This window comes from Staurois parvus, unplaced genomic scaffold, assembly GCF_062004578.1.
Source record: "Staurois parvus isolate SC_StPar_1 unplaced genomic scaffold, SC_StPar_1.0 ptg000130l, whole genome shotgun sequence".
In the NCBI taxonomy this organism is placed as follows: domain Eukaryota; kingdom Metazoa; phylum Chordata; class Amphibia; order Anura; family Ranidae; genus Staurois; species Staurois parvus.
In genome coordinates, this window is record NW_028317926.1 from 1205053 (window position 1) to 1222164 (window position 17112).

The 17112-nt window shown below is 42.6% G+C and overlaps 1 long non-coding RNA gene across 1 annotated transcript in view; it reads right to left on the minus strand.

The window, feature by feature from the left end:
• Positions 1 to 12847: 12847 nt before the first annotated feature.
• LOC149466414 (uncharacterized) overlaps positions 12848 to 17112 on the minus strand; it is an 86502-nt gene continuing 82237 nt past the window's right edge. The window contains exons 2-3 of the long non-coding RNA XR_016312071.1: positions 13401 to 13522; positions 12848 to 13037 (exon numbers count right to left, since the gene is read on the minus strand). This is a non-coding gene — a long non-coding RNA (uncharacterized LOC149466414). The remainder of the gene's footprint in view (positions 13038 to 13400; positions 13523 to 17112) is intronic.

Here is a 17112-nt window from a genome sequence, read left to right on the forward strand (position 1 = left end):
CTGATCATCTGTGGTCCTAACTCAAAAATTTATGAGTCCCCATAGTAGAGGCACATGCATTTAATGGATAGATCAAGGGCAGGTGGACCTGAGGGAGCCACCCCTCTTAAAGGCAAAGGAGTGCACTGGACCCCAGCATGTAGCACAATGGCAACCAGGGCCCTAGTGCACCCACGTACCAAAAACTCAAACATGCATAAAAGTGGCCACCCGCCCAAGTCTATAACTGGCTTATGAAGCAAGGACACATAAACAGGCATCACATAGTGAAAAAAAGGGGGAGAGAACAATGTTCTTGGACAACTTGCCAGCCAGCTTGCTAACAACCGAATTAACCTGTCTAACAGTATGCGTTTATAACAGGGGTTTAGTTAGCACACATTTGCAAATACATACGTAAGCCACAGAGCCACGACACGGCACCCTGATCATCTGTGGTCCTAACTCAAAAATTTATGAGTCCCCATAGTAGAGGCACATGCATTTAATGGATAGATCAAGGGCAGGTGGACCTGAGGGAGCCACCCCTCTTAAAGGCAAAGGAGTGCACTGGACCCCAGCATGTAGCACAATGGCAACCAGGGCCCTAGTGCACCCACGTACCAAAAACTCAAACATGCATAAAAGTGGCCACCCGCCCAAGTCTATAGTACAGGAGATGACCAAGAGACTGCAGACAGTACAGGGGATGACCAGAGACTGCGGACACAGTACAGGAGATGACCAGAGGCTGCTGACATAGTACAGGAGATGACCAGAGACTGCAGACAGTACAGGGGATGACCAGAGACTGCAGACATAGTACAGGAGATGACCAGAGGCTGCTGACATAGTACAGGAGATGACCAGAGACTGCAGACAGTACAGGGGATAACCAGAGACTGCGGACATAGTACAGGAGATGACCAGAGACAGCGGACATAGTACAGGAGATGACTAGAGACTGCGGACATAGTACAGGAGATGACCAGAGACTGCAGACAGTACAGGGGATGACCAGAGACTGCGGACACAGTACAGGAGATGACCAAAGACTGCAGACAATACAGGGGAATACTAGAGGCTGCGGACATAATGCAGGAGATGACCAGAGACAGCGGACATAGTACAGGAGATGACCAGAGACTGCAGACTTAGTACAGAAGATGACCAGAGACTGCAGACAGTACAGGGGATGACCAGAGACTGCGGACACAGTACAGGAGATGACCAAACACTGCAGACAGTACAGGGGAATACTAGAGGCTGCGGACATAATACAGGAGATGACCAGAGACAGCGGACATAGTACAGGAGATGACCAGAGACTGCGGGCATAGTACAGGAGATGACCAAGAGACTGCAGACAGTACAGGGGATGACCAGAGACTGCGGACACAGTACAGGAGATGACCAGAGGCTGCTGACATAGTACAGGAGATGACCAGAGACTGCAGACAGTACAGGGGATGACCAGAGACTGCAGACACAGTATAGTAGATGACCAGAGGCTGCTGACATAGTACAGGAGATGACCAGAGACTGCAGACAGTACAGGGGATAACCAGAGACTGCGGACATAGTACAGGAGATGACCAGAGACAGCGGACATAGTACAGGAGATGACTAGAGACTGCGGACATAGTACAGGAGATGATCAGAGACTGCGGACATAGTACAGGAGATGATCAGAGACTGCGGACATAGTACAGGAGATGACCAGAGACTGCAGACAGTACAGGGGATAACCAGAGACTGCGGACATAGTACAGGAGATGACCAGAGACAGCGGACATAGTACAGGAGATGACTAGAGACTGCGGACATAGTACAGGAGATGATCAGAGACTGCGGACATAGTACAGGAGATGATCAGAGACTGCGGACATAGTACAGGAGATGACCAGAGACTGCGGACACAGTACAGGAGATGACCAGAGACTGCAGACACAGTACAGGAGATGACCAGAGACTGCGGACACAGTACAGGAGATGACCAGAGACTGCGGACATAGTACAGGAGATGACCAGAGACTGCAGACATAGTACAGGAGATGACCAGAGACTGCGGACACAGTACAGGAGAAGACCAGAGACTGCGGACATAGTACAGGAGATGACCAGAGACTGCAGACATAGTACAGGAGATGACCAGAGACTGTGGACATAGTACGGTGGCGCTAAATACGTGATTTTGCAGTTCCAGGTAGAGGCACCGCCATTCGTGGCTTCGGTTGTCAATCACCGGGTCCCGGACAGTGATTACTCGCTGGCACCCGGTGCTCACCGAGTATTACTGACAGGGGAGAGAACTGTATGTAAACAATACAGTTCTCTCCCGTCAGCTCCTGCACACTGCTATGTATGGCTCTGCATAGCAGAGCCATACAAAGCAGTGTGCTTACAATTGAAAGGACACACACAGCATACTGTGAAACAGCACACAGTTAACCCTTTGATCGCCCTCATGTTAACCCCTTCCTGCCCAGTGTCATTATTACAGTGTCAGTGCTTTTTATTAGCATTGATCACTGTATTGGTGTCATTGGGGATGTCAGTGACACCAAGTCAGTTCCACCCAGTGTCAGAATGCCCGCCGCAGTCCCGCTATAAGTGTCTGATCGCCGCCATTACTAGTAAAAGAAAATTTGTTTTTTAAATTCCAGTATATATACTGCCATTTGTAAACGCTAAAACTTTCACATAAACCAATTAATTTACACATATTAGAAATAATTTTTAGCAAAGACATGTAGCAGAATACATTTTACCCTAAATTTATGATGAAATTTGATTTTTTTAAATTTTTTTATTAAACATGTTTAATAGCAAAGTCAAAAATGTTGTTTTTTTCTCAAAATGTTTGGTCTTTTTTTTTGTTTACAGCGCAAAAAATAAAAAACGCACAGGTGATCAAATACCACCAAAAGAAAGCTCTATTTGTGGGAAAAAAAGGACGTAAATTTAATTTGGGTGCAGCATTGCATGACTGCGCCATTGTCAGTTAAAGTAATGCAGCGCAGTATTGCAGAAAATGGCCTGGTCAGGAAGGGGGGTAAATCCCCTGGAGGGCAAGTGGATACATTTTCTCTTCACCCTCCAACATGCTCTTACTAACTTTCCTTTTTGCTTTAATGCCCTCTCTCCTCAAATTCTCATTTCTTTACCCCTCCTCCTGACCTCACAACCTGTACATATCACCCTCACTGCCCTCTCAATACTATTGCACTTATCATCTCCTGCTCTTTCCCACATACAGGTGAAACTCAAAAAATTAGAATATCGTGCAAAAGTTCATTTATTTCAGTAATACAACTTAAAAGGTGAAACTAATATATGAGATAGACTCATTACATGCAAAGCAAGATAGTTCAAGCTGTGATTTGTCATAATTGTGATGATTATGGCTTACAGCTCATGAAAACCCCAAATCCACAATCTCAGAAAATTTGAATATTGTGAAAAGGTGCAATATTCTAGGCTCAAAGTGTCCCACTCTAATCAGCTAATTAAGCCATACCACCTGCAAAGGGTTCCTGAGCCTTTAAATGGTCTCTCAGTCTGGTTCAGTAGGAATCACAATCATGGGAAAGACTGCTGACCTGACAGTTGTGCAGAAAACCATCATTGACTCCCTCCATAAGGAGGGAAAGCCTCAAAAGGTAATTGCAAAAGAAGTTGGATGTTCCCAAAGTGCTGTATCAAAGCACATTAATAGAAAGTTATGTGGAAGGGAAAAGTGTGGAAGAAAAAGGTGCACAAGCAGCAGGGATGACCACAGCCCGGAGAAGATTGTCAGGGAAAGGCCATTCAAAAGTGTTGGGGACTTTCACACAGAGTAGACTGAGGCTGGAGTCAGTGCATCAAGAGCCACCACACACAGACGGATCCTGGACATGGGCTTCAAATGTAGTATTCCTCTTGTCAAGCAGCTCCTGAACAACAAACAACGTCATAAGCATCTTACCTGGGCTAAAGAAAAACAGACTTGGTCTGTTGCTCAGTGGTCCAAAGTCCTCTTTTCTGATGAGAGCAACTTTTGCATCTCATTTGGAAACCAAGGACCCAGAGTATGGAGGAAGAATGGAGAGGCACACACTGCAAGATGCTTGAAGTCCAGTGTGAAGTTTCCACAGTCTGTGTTGATTTGGGGAGCCATGTCATCTGTTGGTGTTGGTCCACTGTGCTTCATTAAGTCCAGGGTCAACGCAGTCGTCTACCAGGAGATTTTGGAGCACTTCATGCTTCCTTCCGCAGACGAGCTTTATGTGGGTGCTGACTTCATTTTCCAGCAGGACTTGGCACCTGCCCACACTGCCAAAAGCACCAAAACCTGGTTCAATGACCATGGGATTACTGTGCTTGATTGGCCAGCAAACTCGCCGGACCTGAACCCCATAGAGAATCTATGGGGCATTGCCAAGAGAAAGATGAGAGACATGAGACCGAAAAATGCAGAAGAGCTGAAGGCCGCTATTGAAGCATCCTGGTCTTCCATAACACCTCAGCAGTGCCACAGGCTGATAGCTTCCATGCCATGCCACATTGAGGCAGTAATTGCTGCAAAAGGGGCCCAAACCAAGTACTGAATACATATGCATGCTTATACTTTTCAGAGGTCCGATATTGTTCTATGTACAATCCTTGTTTTATTGATTGCATGTAATATTCTAATTTTCTGACATTGTGGATTTGGGGGTTTTCATGAGCTGTAAGCCATAATCATCCCAATTATGACAAATCATGGCTTGAACTATCTTGCTTTGCATGTAATGAGTCTATCTCATATATTAATTTCACCTTTTATGTTGCATCACTGAAATAAATGAACTTTTGCACGATATTCTAATTTTTCGAGTTTCACCTGTAATGTCACCGCTCCCAAATAACTGCAGCATTTGCCGTTGTATAAATCCCACTTCCACCTCACCTACATCACCCTCCTGCTACTACTAAATAACTAACTGGAGCTATCACCCCAAATCCTGGCCCTCCATCATCAAACTCCCACCTGCAGAAGCAGCAGTTTCCCTTCTCTGGCAGCAGCTGCAATCCTCACTCTCTTATCTCAATTCCCCTACTTCCACAAGCCAGCCCCCCTTTTATGTGCCCACTCCCTCAACCTACTTGCTGTTACCAAAACCTGACTCCAGGAATCTGACTCTGTCTCCCCAGCTGCCTTCTCCCATGGGGGCCTCTTCTGGACTCACCCAGACCCAGTGGACGAAAAGGGGACAGAGTTTTACACGTTCCAGGTTCTTCCTACACCTGCCTCTCTATCCCTCTGCTTTTTTGAAGTGCACTGTATTTGTCTTTTTTTCTCCTGTTTGTCTGAGGATCACAGTCATTTACTAGCCTCCTGGACCAGTGTCAAGCTTTCTTGATGACTTCTCTGCATGACTACCCTACTTTCTCTCCTCTGAGGTATCTGCCATCATCCTCAGTGTCTTTAACATTCCAGCCAATGTTAACACCTCAGCCACTTCTTAACTATTCAACCTTACCTCCTCCTCTTGTAACCTAACACAATGGACACAAACCACCACTCATTCCAATGGGAACACTCTTGGCCTTGTGTTCTCCCTCCTATGCACTCCCTGCAACCTCTCTAACACCCCTTTTCCTCTCTCTGATAACAATTTTATCAGTTTCACACTCTCCCTGTCTCTTACCTCCCATGCCTCCAACCAGCAAACAGTTACCCATAGAAACCTCAACCACCTCAGCCCTTCCCTTCACTCTGCTCCTAAGTGCCTTTATGATAAAATTGCACCCCTGTCCTGCCCAGACCTGGTCACATCTGTCTACAACAACTTACTATCGTCCTCTGTGGACAAACTTGCTCCTCTCTCTACACACAGAACTACAACAATGCAAACATATGACACCAGAAGTCTCAAGAGACACAGCCGTGCTCTTGATCAAGTCTGATAAAGGAAGTTTGTTTTTCTTCTGAAAATGCATTCCCTAGAGTCACACACACTCGCTTCCCCAGTGGTGTTACCAGGTTGCTCATCCTTTCCTGCACAGCAGTCCTTTCCAGTGAATTTTCAGTTCCAGTGATCTGCTGATCCACAAATTCACCAGCGCACACAGCAGCTGAAGCTCCTACACTTTTTGCTATGCTCCAGGCTTTGCATCCCGCTCTTTAAGGTGCCCATCCCCTCTTCATCTCCAGTGGCTGCCTTTCCATCCAGCTCCCAGTGGCTCAAGCCATCCATCTACCTGCAGTTATGAACTTTTGCGATAATGACATGCCTGCAAACACTTTCTCTCCCTTTCCCCAGTGCTCTTGATCGAGCATGACGTAAAATTAATCCCTGCAAGACATCGCCCTCAACAAATCTGCTCTTCTCAAATACAACTCCGGCCTCCACACTGCCAAACAAATCTACTACACCACTCTCTATCTTTTCTACCCTTAATTCCTTACTTCATCTCCCACTGCCTCTACCCACCAACTTACTTACTGCCCAGGAGATTGCCAGTCTTTTCAAGAACAAGACTAACACAATTCGTTGTGAGATCTCCAGTGTCAAGCTTTCTCCTCCAAACAACATACCAGACCCAACACCACACCCAACACTGTCCTCCTTTGACCCTGTTACCATGGAGGAAGCTGTCAAACTCCTTTCTAAGGCTCGACTCATCACCTGTCCTCTAGACCCTGTCCCCCTACAATTATTGCTGCCTCCTGCCTGCTCTATCTTAAACTATCTAACCCACATTTTCAACCTCTCCACTGGCACCTTCCCACCCCACTCAAACATGCACTAGTTACCCCCATGCTTATAAAAATGTTGCTTGACCCCATGTGTTTAAATAACTTAAGATCCATATACCTGCTCCCATTTTCCTCCAAGCTTCTTGAGCGCCTTGTCCACAACCATATGAGTTGCTACCTCACCAACAACTTATTAATACCCTACAGTCTGGCTTCTGCCCACAACATTTCACTGAAACTGTCCTACTAAAACTCACTAACGACCTTCTAACTGCTACAACCAATGGCCATTACTCCATACTCATACTCTTACACTTTTCCACTGCCTTTGACACAGTCAACCACTTGCTCCTCCTCAGTAAACTCCACTCCCTTGGCCTTTGTGACTCCTGGTTCCTGCCTTGATTACTGTAACTCCCTCCTCACTGGCCTACCTTTACACATGCTTTCCCATCTTTAGTCTATTATGAATACTGCTGCTAGACTTTTATACATCTTACCAACCAATCAGCGACTGCTGCCCCTCTCTGCCATTCTCTTCACTGGCTTCCATTAGCCAATGTATAATATTCAAAATACCAGGACATACAAAGCCATCCACAACACTGCCCCTAGCTATATCACCAACCTCATCTGCAGATATCGTCCAAATCGTCTGCTCCGCTCCTCCCAAGACATCTTGCTCTCTAGCTCCCTTGTCACCTCCTCCCATGCTCGCCTGCTGTCCAGTCAAACTCCACCCCTGTCCGCCTGTTGGTGATCTTTGAAAACTCACTTATTCAGGGAAGCCTACCCCACCTCCACCTAAGAACTGTGGAGCCATCTCCATCAGATCGTCCCCTGCAGCTATCACCTTTTGTAGTACCTGCCCCTTCCTTTAGATTGCAAGCTCCATGAGCAGGGCCCTCCTATTCCTTCCATATTGAACTGTATTGTAATTGTACTGTCCTCCTTTATATTGTAAAGCACTGCACAAACTGTTGGTGCCTTATAAATCCTGTATAATAATAATAATTTCCACATTACTGACTTACCATGCTTGGTTCTACATTGTGTCCCTGCATGGGGTGGCCTTCTTGGCAGTAGAGCATCCAGCAAGGAGAACAGCGATCAGTACAATAGTGATATCACAAGATGTCACTCCATATCTCCTGAGACTAGCAGTCAGAGGCAGCAGTACCGTAGATCTCACTCTGCAGATATAGAGCTATTTATGAATTGGCAAAGGAGTACGCAGGCAGAATTAAAGAACAGAAATTGCACTGCTAACTTTAAGGAGCATTTCAAGACAATAGGTACTTTTTTAAGGTATTATTTAGGCACAGTTGACACAGATGTTCTCTATAACACAGTGAACCCTCAATTCTGAAGTCCAGGTGAACTTCAAGTATATATGGGGTCATTGGAGATTGTTTTAATTTAGCTTTCATAAAACAATGACATACCACATAAGTAGTATTTGCAGTTTAACAAAAACAGCAGTAAATTATTAATCTAGTTAAATGAGCATTACAGATAAATGAGTCATGCTGTACAACAATAGCGTTTTAGTCACTGTGGACTAATATACAAGGAATAGATTATATTGTTTTAGAAGACATCTTAGAAATAAATAATAAGCCCAACAGCATCAAAATTTTAATTACTATCTAATTTATTGATTTTTCTAGTAAACCACTACATTTTGGATGTTGGAGACTGTCTGAATGCCTGAGAGTGAAAGAATATATACTGTGGCTAATGTTTTGCATCGTACAGGAAGAGTTTTCTGAAAATTAGATTAAAGCACATGTAGGATCTCTCATCAAACAGCAGCAATTTGCACGTAAAAAGTAATTTACTTTTTGGGTTATCTTCAGAGCCTAAGGTTCATGTGCCATATAAAGCAGAAACAGAAAATTATTCCTGAATCTGGTAACTATGTCCCTAACATTTCCAAATATGCTTCATTTACTGACACTTGGTAAAATAAAAGACCCTAACTAACCCTGTTTGTGAGTGTGGCAATGGGCTTGTTACCTAACCCATGCCATATTATTATTATTATACAGGATTTTTTATAGTGCCAACGGTTTGCTCAGCGCTTTACATTAAAGTGGGAGACAATACAGTAATAATACAGTTCAATACAAGAGGGATTAGAGGGCCCTGCTCCTTGGATGAAAATATAGTATATATACACACACTACTGAAAAAATTTGATCCCTGTGAAAAAAATTAAAAAATCAATAAAGAATGCATTTTTGTATACTGTAGAATGTAAGTGTTGTATAGGTGTTTTTTTTATATGTATAGGTGTTTTTTTTATACTGTTGAAAGTATAACTTTTTTCAAAACATTGTAGGGTTGATTAAATAAAAGTCTGTTCACTTTGCAAGTGAATTTTGACCAGCGATTACTGAGTGTGGTGAAAATTCACATCGCAAAGAATACCCGATTACATGCAAAAACAGCATTTGTGCTTACAAATGATTGGATGATGAAAATCAAAAGAGATCCACCTCATTCGCTAAACTCCAGGAAAAGTGCAACTTTCTTGCAAAATAAACAGCCCATTTGCTTTTAGTAAATCAACCCTATATATAGTATTATTATTATTATTATACAGGATTTATATAGTGCCAACAGTTTGCACAGCACTTCACAAAATGAAGGTAGACATTATAGTTACAAAACAATTTGGTACAAGAGGAAACAGAGGGCCCTGCTCGTTAGAGCTTACAGTATCTAGTGGATATTTCTACAAAGTTTGTAAATGCTAGCACTGATTAGTAACCCCCAAGTTCAGAATTGTCAGTTTCAACTGCTTTAATCTTCTATAATATTTTTCACATTGCATGTGCAATATTATAATATTTTAATATAAATAAAGTATATTTCATTTATAAATTTGTGTCCAGACATGGCTAAAGTTGTGCTTTATTTTTTACCACTCTCTCTCTATGGCTCTCCATATCATATTATTACAGTGGTTTCAAGATATTATTATTATACAAGATTTATATAGCGCTGGCACTGCTGTACAAAATAAAGGGGGACAGTACAGTTACAAATTAGATTGCATTATTTTTATATCAAATATCATGAGTATTCAACAACTGAGAGTGCCCTATAAACAAAGTTTTTATATATATTTATGTTTAATATGTATATAGATAAATAAACCACATCACTTGTTAAACAAATGTTAACCACTTGGCAACCCCGCTATAGCCGAATGATGGCTACAGTGTGGTTGTCCAGTTCTGGGAGGGCGTCATATGACGTCCTCCCTGAACATGCTCTCCCGTGTGCCTCCAGCTGCGCGCAGCTGGCGATCTCCATGATCACTGTGTCCTATGGACACAGCTGATCACATGATGAGGTAAAAGGCCAATCACAACATCCTTTTACTACGTGATCAGCTGTGTCCAATGACATGCTAATCACCGGGTAAATGCAATTGCTGGTTATCGGCTGCACTTTCCTCACGTTGTCACAGTGTGAGGAAAGTACTGCCGATAACCGGCAATTGTCAGAGAACAGATTGGCACCGATCATCAGGGCACAGATGATCAGTGCCCAGCAGTGTCACCCACCTGTGCCCATCAGTGCCTAGCAGTGCCCCCATCAGTGCTGCCCAGCAGTGCCCATCATTGCTGCTTATCAGTGCAGCGTCATCAGTGATGCCTATCAGTGCCCAGCAGTGCCGCCTATCAGTGCCCATCATTGCTGCATATCAGTGCTGCATCATCAGGACTGCCTAACAGTGCTGCCTATCTGTGCTGCCTCATCAGTGCCCATCATTGCTGCCTACCAGTGCAGCCTCATCAATGCACATCAGTGAAGGAGAAAAATTACCTGTTTGCAAAATTTGATAATAGAAACAAAGAAAAAGTTTTTTATTTTGCACTTTTTTTGTTTATAGCACAAAAAAAATAAAACACTCAGTGATAATTAAATACCACCAAAAGAAAGCTCTATTTGTGTGAAAAAATTCTAAAAATGTCATATGGGTACAGTGTTGCATGACTGCTCAATTGTCATTCAAAGTGCGACAGCGCTGAAAGCTGAAAATTAGCCTGGGCAGGAAGGGGGTAAAAGTGTCTGGTAGGCAAGTGGTTAATGAGATGTAGGGGTCTAATAAGTTGATTTATTCCTTAGTAGCTTTTTATTGATTTAAATTGAGATCATTAAGAAAAACAATGATTTTAGCACAACATAACAATTATATTAGTAGTCATCGTGTTTTTTCTTTAAGGGGATGCAGCTTCCCCAGACTTGAAGATAATTAAAGCCAATGGCTTCATGGTTAGAGGTCTTTTAACTGATGACTGCCCATCCAATGCAGAGGGATTTGCAAGCATTCCAGTGTAACAAGAGAGGTGGAGAATAAACAATCATTGTGTTGCAAACAAAGCAAGAAGGTGGTGAGGGCAGAGGGGGAGGATAAAAAGGATAAGAGAATAAAAACCCACAAACACTTTGCCTTATCTCAGCAAATGTTTATCAGAAGGCCAAGACATTATTTTCACATGAGGAAATCCCAATCTGTTCTAATGTAGCTGGAAATGCTATGGAAAACACATTATAAGACCCCTACTTCAAGAAACTGTTTAATAAGAACAATTCATTTAAATTGCAGATGTATGCTAATGATAAGATATACAGAAGCAAAGGTTATTTGTATACATTTACATGCAGTAATTTACTCAATGCCTATATGAAAGCTGATATGTAGTAATTGGTAGAGGTAGTGAGTCAGTCAACAGTAAATTATTTAACATGCTTAGGACAAACATAAATCTATACTCAAACAAAAAGTAAAAAAAAATGTATATAGTTGAGGCGACTGGTATTCAAGTGGAGCTTGGCACTGTTTCAGTTTATTTCCACATGATTTTCACACAAATTCTGTAAGCAGCCAGAATCACCAGAACCAGACAATGGTGGCAACACCTAGCATTAGAAACTATTGTTTTGGTCAAACTTCATTACTTGTATGAAAATACATTAGCATTGAGGAAATGGAAACCCTGGTCGACCTGGATTACCGAATAATGGCTCTAGTCTATATATACCCTTATAGTGTACCCTTTTTAAACTATTTCTTTTAAATGTGATGCTATTTGGACTCCTGGGGCCGTCAGCATTTACCCCAATTTATGTTACTCTATGTTGAATATATACTTGTACTCCTTATTTCCATGCTGCCTTTGGCACTTTACGTTTGTACCTGTTTTCAAAACCTAATAAAAATCTATTGAAAATTAAAAAATAAATGGAAAGAAAATACAGACTCAATGGACCTCTTTTTCTACCATAACTTTGTTATGTTTCTAGGAGTTTGCATGTGTGAAATAAACATGCAAACCAATAGACAAGTACAATCCTAGAAAGAAAGTTTATCACAACTGTAAGTTAAAGTAATATAAGTTAAAGAGTTTTTTTAAACTACTGTAGTAGGGAAATAACAACAGTTTGTGATTGTAGATGACAATAGAGGCAACAATATCAAATGAAGGTGGCACATTGGGGGAGAACTACTAAAACTGGTGCACTCAGAATTTGGTGCAGCTGTGCATGATAGCCAATCAGTTTCTAACTTCAGCTTGTTCAATTAAACTTTGGCAATAACACTTGGAAGCTGATTGGTTTCTATGTGGAGCTGCACCAGATTTTGCATTCTCCAGTTTTAGCAAATAACGCCCATTTTGTTCCACAGCCTGTACTATATTTCAACCAGAGGTGTGGAAGCCACTAAAAAAATATTTCATAGATAATTTCCTGGATTTGTCATCCAAAAAATGTAACAAATAAAAAAAACAAAAAGATAATAATGTGTTTTTCCATAACTACTCCAGAAAGATATTGATCAGACACTTTTCTCAGATATACTGAATATATAAAATAGTAAGCAATGCTTTATTACAACGACTAATGAGAGCAAGCCTGAGGTTCATTAATTAAAGAAGTATATACCATTCCAATAACACACTATAGTAAAGTTGTCATTGTAACAAAAAAATTATTACAAAAGAAAAAAACTTCCCACTAAATGGAGAAACAGTGGTTACCTCTAATGACTCAAATTGTGGCTGAATTTTAATAAAAAAGTATAAATCTTTATTTTCACATTGATCTAATATAAAATTTTACACAAAATTGTGTTCAATAAAAATGCTTTATTACAAACATCTAAAATCCATCTTTTATACAATAAAATAATTCAAAGGACATGTTGTAACCAAACATATCCTAACTTAAACACTGGTCTATGCATTTTGTGAATATTCTGCTTCTTCAGGACTGCGGTTACATTAGGACATTACTTGGCAAAAGAAGGTCAATCCATCTACAAAGAGGACAGAAGTACAATATAATATATATCAATCAGTTAAAAAATGTAATTCACAAAAATCAAACTATCAATCAAATTATATATAAACATCATAAATAGATGTGTGCGGCTGTCTGCCATAGTGCTTAGAGAAAAAAAAACACAATCATATTAGAAGCACATACAATACTTATATTAAAATTAATATTAACATATATGATTTATGGAATCATCTATTCCATTTCAGGTCATGGGGAGATATCAGGGGAAGGAAAAGAACAAAACCCTCCTAGGAGTGATTAATGAACAAAAATAGTATATATACAAGATCATACAACCCAAGCATATGGAATAATAATAATCCATACATTCACTCACTTTTTATACATTAGCCTGAGAAACCAGATCACCCTCCAGAAAGTAATCTAACTCCAAGGGATATGCATCAAACAAACAACAGGGTTCCACTTCGGTATATTCTCCTGATTGTCCATTTATCACTATAACAAATCAATCCATAAGACAAATGTATCAAAAAGTCGTTTTGGGGAAATATTTAGTAAATTAAAAAATGACATATCTGGTGCAGTCTGTCAATACTAACAACACAGCGTTTACTGTTTATTTGAGCCCCACTGTAACTCCCAGCTACTATGGTTTTGATGCTATCAGTAGATCCATTGATTGCCTACGTCCTTCACTGGTTTGACAGCACTGTTCTTTTTGCAGTGAAATCACTTCAGTGTTGTCACCCTGTGGACATGCAGTTTTAGGCCTCATGCATCCTGGGTTTACACCTTTACAGGTGTTTGGTTTTTTTTCAGCCTGTGAAAGCCCCTCTATGTAAGCCTATTGGGTTGCGTTACTAAAACTGGAGAGTGCAAAATCTGGTGCAGCTTTGCATAGAAACCAATCCAGTTTTTTGGGGGGGTTTTGTCAAAGCTTAATTGAACAAGCTAAAGTTAGAAGCTGAATGGCTACTATGGACAGCTGCACCAGATTTTGCACTCCTTGGTTTTGGTAAATCATCCGCTAATGTAAAATCACATATTCATTTCTACATTGTATTTCAATTGTTTCTAACATACTACATATTAATCTGAATGTTCTTAAAGTGGTATTAAAGTCTCCAAATTGAAACAAAAAAATTCCCCCTGCAAGGTAATATAGTATGCTAGTATGCATCCCATACTAGCACATTATGAAATACTAACCTTAAAATGAAGCCCTCCAGCAGTGCGCTGTCCCAACTCACAGGGCTTCCATCTTCACTTGGTCTTCCTTCCAGGTTCATGGGCTCCGGCCGAGTTAAAATGATGTCACTCCCACGCATGCACATGGGAGCCCTAGCCATGCCACATTGCTCTGAAGGAACGGCACAGATATGCCATTCCCTCAGACCACATGTACTGGTGAGGTCACCAGAAGCTGTTCTCTGGAATATCTTCTAAACGGTGCATGTTTAGGAGATATTCATTTTACCTACAGGTAAACTGTATTATAAGCTTACCTATAGGTGAAAAGGGCACACAAAAGTTTACTACCACTTTAAAGTTTGTAAAGTTACTTTGTGAAGATCCTCAGATATTTACATCCTTGAATTCTGTGACCCATATTCACTATACAACTATGACCAAAACTTTTGACAATGACACAAATAATAGTTTTCCTTAATCCCCTTAAAGTCATTTTTCTCTGATGAATCCCCCTTTCTGATTGTTTGGGGCATCCGGAAGAAACCTTGTCCGGAAAAGAAAAGGTGAGTGCTACACTCAGTCCTGCATCATGCCAACAGTAAAGCCTCCTGAGACCATTCATGTGCAAGGTTGTTTCTCAGCCAAGGGAATGGGCTCACTCACAATTTTGCCTAAGAACACAGCCATGAATAAAGAAAGGTACAAAACAATCCTCTGAGAGCAACTTCTCCCAACCATCCAACAACAGTTTGATGACGAACAATGCCTTTTCCAGCATGATGGAGCACCTTGTCATAAAGCAAAAGTGCTAAGTGGCTTGGGGAACAAAACATCGATGTTTTGAATCCATGGCCAGGAAACTCCCCAGACCCTAATCCCATTGAGAAATTCGGGTCAATCCTCAAGAGGCAGGTGAACAGAAACCCCCCCCAAACTTCTGACAAACTCCAAGCATTATTTATGCAAGAATGGGCTGCCATCAGTCAGGGTGTGGCCCAGAAGTTGATTGACAGCATGCCAGGGCAAATTGCCAATGTCATGAAAAAAAAGGTCAGCACTGCAAATATTGACTGTTTGCATAAACATAATGTTAATAACATAATTGTCAATAAAAGCCTTTGACACTTACGAAATGTTTGTATTATACTTCAGTATACCATAGTAACATCTGACAAAAAGATCTAAAAACACAGAAGCAGCAGACCTTGTAAAAATAAATATTTGTGGCATTCTCAAAACTTTTTGCCATGGCAGTACCCTGTGAGCAGGCACTGCTGTGTCACGCATTCCACAGAGCCTGCCTTCTGAACAGTCAAATGGAATTGGCAGACTGAGTAGTCTAAACCTTTTTATTCTTACATATGAGAATATGCTATTCTCTTCAGCAATACAGTTGTCAGGGCAGGGCTGTGGAACGGACAGGTAGGCCTAGTGGCAGGGTAACGCACTGGCTGACGACAACCACCACCAACAGACTGAAGTCCCTCAGGGCGCGGAGTCTAAGTCCCAGGCTGCCCTTCACCAGGGCCCCTGATGGTGGGGATGGACTTGACGCAACCAGGGACCAGGTCGCGGCCCCCGAGACACCCCAGCTGCGGTAATGGCCGCCGCCAATGGCGTGTAGCTGGTGAGAATGACAATAGCGTAGTCAGACAAGCCGGGTCAATAACAACGGGACAAAACAGTACAGAACAGTAGACAGAGAATCACAGGTCACGGGCCGGGTTCAGCAACGGAAGGTCAGATCAAAGGGAAACACAGAGAATGGTCTTAGTCACAAGCCGAGTCAGAATACCAGAAGAGTCACGAGCGTATACACAGAGCTGTAGCAAGACAAAGACACAAGACACAAGTGCAAAGAGCATGTGCAGATCCCAGGCTTATATGTACTCAGCCACACCCCTCTGGGGGATGGACCTCAGAGACCTGAAGGCATAAAAGATTCCCATCATGCTCAGCAGAAATCCAAGATGGATGCTAGCACATGAAGTAACATAACCTCTGGGAAAAGGTAGGACCTTGACAGTACCTCCTCCTCAAGGGCCCCTCCCCCTCCGCGGCTCAACAAAAGGTTTCTGAGGAAAGCGGGTATGAAACGCGCGGAGGAGGGCAGGAGCATGGACATCCGCGGAAGGAACCCAGGAACGCTCCTCGGGACCATAACCACGCCAATGAACCAGGAACTGTAATCGGCCGCGCACCAATCGAGAGTCCAGGATCCGGCTCACCTCATACTCCTCATGACCGTCAACCCGAATGGGACGGGGCCGAGGCAGAGAGGTAGTAAAGCGATTGCAGATCAGAGGTTTCAACAGTGATACATGAAAGATATTGGAGATCCGCATCCCAGGTGGAAGGGCAAGGGCATAGGCCACCGGATTCACCTTGCGGAGAATGCGAAAAGGACCGACAAAACGGGGAGCTAGTTTGGGTGTGGGCACCCGAAGATTGAGGTTACGAGTAGACAACCACACCCGATCGCCGACCTGGTATGAAGGAGCGGGCAACCGTCTGCGATCAGCCTGGAACTTCTGACGCTGAGCCGAGTCCCTCAAAGCCCTCTGGATCTGCCCCCATGAAGAACGCAGGGCAGCAAGATGGTTCTCCACAGCCGGAATGTCCTGTGGTGAGAACCTCTCAGGGAATACCGCGGGTTGGTACCCATAGTTGGCCATGAAGGGGGACATCCCAGAGGAGGAGTTGACCGCTGAGTTCCTGGCAAACTCTGCCCAAGGCAGGAGATCGACCCAATCGTCCTGATGGTCCGAGATATAACACCGAAGGAATTGTTCTAAGGCCTGATTGGAACGCTCCGCAGCCCCATTGGACTGCGGGTGGTAGGCTGAAGAAAAGGAGAGACTAATGCCCAACTGGGAGCAGAAGGCGCGCCAGAA